This window comes from Aplysia californica, unplaced genomic scaffold (assembly GCF_000002075.1).
Source record: "Aplysia californica isolate F4 #8 unplaced genomic scaffold, AplCal3.0 scaffold00305, whole genome shotgun sequence".
Taxonomy (NCBI): domain Eukaryota; kingdom Metazoa; phylum Mollusca; class Gastropoda; order Aplysiida; family Aplysiidae; genus Aplysia; species Aplysia californica.
Window position 1 is genome coordinate 673,380 of NW_004797575.1, and position 5,625 is coordinate 679,004.

Sequence of the window (5,625 nt, forward strand, 5' to 3'; positions counted from 1 at the left end):
GTGAAACATTAATTATTCTCCCCCAGACCCCCACGTCACTTCTCATAGTGTCAAGTGAAAATTATCACACGTTTTTTCACAGATGGTACCGGAAGCAGCCGAACAAATCCTAAACAAAACAACAACTATTCTCAACCCCTCCCCACCCCCCCAAAAAAAAGGAAACATTAAAATGTTTTAACACTCACCCTCGCTTTTCCCTCTCTCCTTCTCAGTCACTGTCTGTCTCTCTCTCTGTCTCTCTCTCTCTCTCTCTCTCTCTCTCTCTCTCTCTCTCTCTCTCTCCAGCCAATCGTTAATTAAGTATGACAAAACCTTTGATGGCCTTTGCAATAATTGTTCTTTAATCCAGCTGTGAGACTGCTATTTTCTATTTTCTAAAACAACAATTAGTTGCAGAGTCCCGGGGCGAAATGCAAGATAATGACTTGGCAGGCGCACTTTGCTGTCATAAATATATGTGAGGCAGCGTGGTGAAATCAGACGCGCGTCAAAACAGGGAAAGCAAAGAAAAAAGTATTTTTCTGGACGAAGGACAATTTTTTTTCTTCAAATTTTATTCTTTTTGGCTCAACATGTTTCATGGCCTTTTTACTCTTTGACGACGCGCATTCTGGTAATCAAAACGCTTAAAGACATGCGGTTTTGGGGTGCTTTAAAAAAGAAGCATTTCATTATTCATACAATTTTCCATTCTGTTTTAAAATGACCATTAACACAAGGTACAAATTGAAATGTAAATCAGATTTCTAATTTGTGTAAGAGGATTCGAAATGTGCCACAACATTGCCTTTGGCGTACTGCTGATCGGACGTATCTGTCCGCTACGTCTTGAAAGAGTTAAAATAAAAATTCTGTGTGGACGTTACAGAAAAACGGAGAACACAGGCACCAGATATGTAAATTTCCTGTTTCTAAGGACACTCAAACTTTGGAAGACACCAAACTTTGGCTGCCGTTTTCTTTCTAATTTCCACCTCTCACACCGGCCCACCCCACCTCCTTCCATCGCAAATATCTTGACTTTTATTCAAGATAGATGACGATTTCTTTCGCCAAAAGCAGGACAAATGAATACGTTTTAAGATGATATTGATAGCTCTATATGTCCAAATGTTGTCCAGCGCCAGATTCCATCGTGTCACAACACATATGTGACTTGTGAGTCAGCGTTGTGGAATCAGGCTCTCGTCAAAATAATCAAAGAAAAGAAACTTGCATTTTTCCGCAGGTTTATGAATTTTCATCAAATTTTTGTTTTTCGGATCAACACATTTCAAGCTTATTAAAGAACTCATTTTTGAGGAAATTTTTCTGAAAAACGTTGATTAAAGGCACAAAAAATGTAAATTTTCAGTTACCACGACTCTTAAGCTAAGGAAATAACTAATCATTGGCTGCCATTTCCTCACTTATTTTACCTCTGAAAACAGGTAACCTCAACCTTCTTCTTTCGCAAACATCTCGACTTGTATTCAAGTTTAATGGATATTTTTTTCATCAAAATAAAGACCATTGAACAAGCTTTAAGATGATACATGCCCAAAAAAATTGACGAGAGCCTGATTCCACCACGCTGACTCACATATTATTACTTCACACATGCATTTAAGGACATTGGTTCTATTATATATATTATGTGGCGTCGGTGGCTTAGTGGTTAGGCTCTCGGACTCGCAACCGTAAGGTCGTGGGTTCGAATCCCGTCAGGGGCCCAACCTTGTGTCCTTGGGAAAGGCCTTTTGCACAAATTTTCCTCACTTCACCCAGGTGGAAATGGGTACCCGGCCATGGACAGTGAACGATCTTGTCAGCTTGATAGTGTTTGAGCGTGTGAAATCCGCTGCTTGCACTGTATGCTTCTGCGGAAGTCGAGAATGTTTCCGAGTGTTATCAGAGGGTCTGCTCGGGTAATAATACATGTAGTTGTAAAGCGCATAGAGCATGCTCTTGAGCATGGATATGCGCTATAACCACCCAACCTTCCCACACTTTTTCCCTTCTTAGTGCTTTTATAATCCTCTTCGTCCATACCCCTCCCCCTCCCATTGTAGACGCCCCGTCCCCCCTCCCAGGCGATACAGCGACGATAGAAAAACCCCTCCCCTCATGGGGCTTGATCCCACACACGGGCATTTTCCACTCCCCCCCTCATCTGAGGGCCCGTTCTTCTCCCCCCTCGGGGATCCCCTAGTGTCTGTGTGTGTGTGTGTGTGTGTGTGTGTGTGTACGTGTGTGTGTGTGTGTTTGTGTGTGTGTGTGTGTATGTGTGTGTGTGTATGTGTGCGTGGGGGAGCAGGGGCGCCCTCTCACACAATCTAAAGGTACGTCCATGTTATTTTGGGTGGTGGTAGTGGTGGTGGTGGTGGTGGTGGTGGTGGTGGTGGTGTGTGTGTGTGTGTGTGTGTGTGTGTGTGTGTGTGTGTGTGTGTGTGTGTGTGTGTGTGTGTATGTGCGTGTGTGTGTATGCGTGTGTGTACTTTGTGAAACACCAAAACCAATGTACCGGGATCTGGACAATAAAGACAGATGTATCTTATCTTACGTGTCGTTTGATTCTGTGTGTCTAATTCGTTCTTCCCTTCACTTTTAGACTCTTATCGTGTAACTCACACAAATCAACATATTATCAACTGTCTTATTCTCGCCCATAGCTACGTGTCTGTTTGGAGTGGTGTGGTAGCTTTTCTTCTTCGCAATAATATATTTTTTTCATCAACCTTTTTTCGCTAAATATCGTGGCATTCGTAATGTAGACATAGCAAAATACAACTGAGCAACTGGAACAACAGCAACAAAAATAATGTAAGTGTGTTTGTGTGTGTGTGTGTGTGTGTGTGTGTGTGTGTGTGTGTGTGTGTGTGTGTGTGTGTGTGTGTGTGTGTATGTATGTATGTATGTATGTATGTGTGCGTGTGTGTGCGCTGTTCGTAGAGATGAATCTTATCTTATCTTAAACGTACACAGTAAATCTTAAACATACACAGTAATAACATCAACAAAGCCACAACTATTACTAACAGACACCCCCCCCCCCCACTCTTCTCCTTGCTCCACCCGCAGACAAACTCCCACCTGCGCACCCTGGACCTGTCCTGGAACGGTGCGGGCAGGGACGGTACGATGGCTGTGGCAGAAGCCCTCGGACGTAACGAAACTCTGGAGACCCTCCACCTCGGACATTGCAACATCTCCTGGCAGGGCGCGAGACAACTCGCCAACGCTGTGGCTTCTAACCCGTGTCTGAGAGTGTTGCGGGTATGTGGATGCTTCCAAATAATAATATGTGTCTTTGAGAGAAAATTTGGTATATGCTCACTTCTTTGTTTACCCCCCCCCCCCCCCAAAAAAAAAATTCCCCCAAAAGACCCCAAACAAACAAACACACATGACAAACAAACATACATGACAAACAAACAAGCAAACAAACCAAAACAGGACAAGACAAGACAAGACAAGACAAGACAAGACAAGACAAGACAAGACAAGACAAGACAAACAAAACACTGAGTTATCAATACGAGGAAATAAACCCCTGTCACATCCCATAGTCAAGTACAGGTTAGTTCTAAAACAACTGTTTTGTTGAAGAATTTTCTAGTATATGGAACCAAAATTGAATCGAAATAAGCTTTATTATTTTTTTCTGGAAAGAAAAATTCTACAAAAAAACACACAAAACAACAACAACTAACACTGGAGCTAAATCATTCCTTTTCTCTTAGGAGCATGTCTCTCTGGTGATTGAGAATTTTTAAATATATTTTTCTCACGTATTCAGACTGACACAATATAGATCATTTATGGGTGCCTTGACCTTACTTGTTTGGGTCAATCCTGTCTGAAAGGAATAGAACACCCCAATAGAAAGACAGAGAGCAGAATGAAATAAATTAACTTTTAACTTGGGAATCGAACTCACGTCATTTTCGTGTGAGGCGAAGGGCCTACAACAAGCTAAAGAAAACTCAGATTCCATAAAAGAACATTCTGTTAAAATATCGTGAAGAGATATACTGTAGGCCTACTGTGTTCAATTATTTTTTTGTAACTCTCAAAAGTAAACTTCTCGACGATTTCTTTAAGCCTGGACATGCCACGACACCAACGACCTTCAAATCTTATCAGATTGGTCCGCCTTTGCTCGACACATTTGTTCACTTTTTATCAACTTTAACTTTAACGTTATTGGTTTTTCCTTGCATGGACAACTCACGTTGCACGAACTACTGACTAAACAACTGTTGTGATTGCACAGGTTTTACACAGCCGTCGACACAATTTTGATTAATCTAGATTATAGTTAGAAAGCGCGTTGCTTCAACTTCGCGAGTCACGATGATACCGGGCCGAAAGAAAGGCGGAGATACTGATAATATAAGATAGTCTTCCCAACTGGTAATCGAACTCAAAGTCTTTTAGCTTAGAAGGGCAAAATACCTTTATTTAAATAGATCTGTTGCACCACAGACGTCAGGGTCTTCTTGCCAATCTCTACTTTAATGAATAAATTAGACTTTTATGGAGTCTCACATGTAAGCTTTAAAGAAAACAAAAACAAAAACAAAAACATATTATTTATTCTCCATTGGCATGGTTGTAAAATAGCTCTGTACTGGCTTGATATTGTGTAATTTTTATGTATGTATTTGTGTATGTATTTACGTATGTATGTTTATAATTGGGTATAATTTATGTATGTACGTATGTTTGCCATTGTAAACCAAATTGCCCTTTTGGGATGAATAAAACGTAATTTATTTATTATTGAATATTTGGTCGCTTTTAAGCACAATGGGGCTATCCCGAAAAATGCTGTTTTGAGAAAATCGAAGGTAAAGCTGTTGCCCCTTGTTCAGTTTCTTTAAAAGACAAGGAGAGTTTTCTCTATAGTCAAACAAATATACACACCAATGACACCAAACGTCTCCTATACTTAGGGCAATGCCCACTTTTGCTGTAGGTTAAGGTTTCTGGAAAGCCCCGAAATCTGGGTTAGCCCGCTTGTCCTTTAAAAGCGACCATATTATCATTTGGTTCCTAGATCGGCGGTAATCCAATCACAACGTCCGGATGTCAGGATATCGTCTCTGCTGCGTCCTCCCAAAGAAGTGGACTTCGTCTTGTTGACCTGGAGGTGAGTGGTCACTGTTTCTTCTTCCTGTTCGTGTTTGACCTGCCTTTCTGAGCGCTGATGAGAAGGTCCGTGAGAAGACGAAAAACCCACTTCAAAGAACATGTACTGTGGCGAGAGAACATAACACTATGTGTAGCGACACGGTGGAATCAAGCGCTCGTCAATTTTGTTTTTGGTCAACGAGTTATTGGAATCACCCTAAAGCTTGTTCATCTGTTTTGCTCCTGATGAATAACATGCTCATCTATCTTGAATACAAGTCGAGATATTAGCATTTGAAGGAGGCGGGGCCCGGGTAGCCTTGCGTCAGAGGTAGGATAAACGATAGAAGCTTAATGACTCTAAGACTGCCTGTTGTGTCCTTTGAAACAGCAGATTTACATTTTTTGTACATTTGATCGACGTTTTTCAGTAAAATTTTAAATACACACAAAAATGAGAGAGAGAGAGAGAGAGAGAGAGAGAGAGAGAGAGAGAGAGAGAGAGAG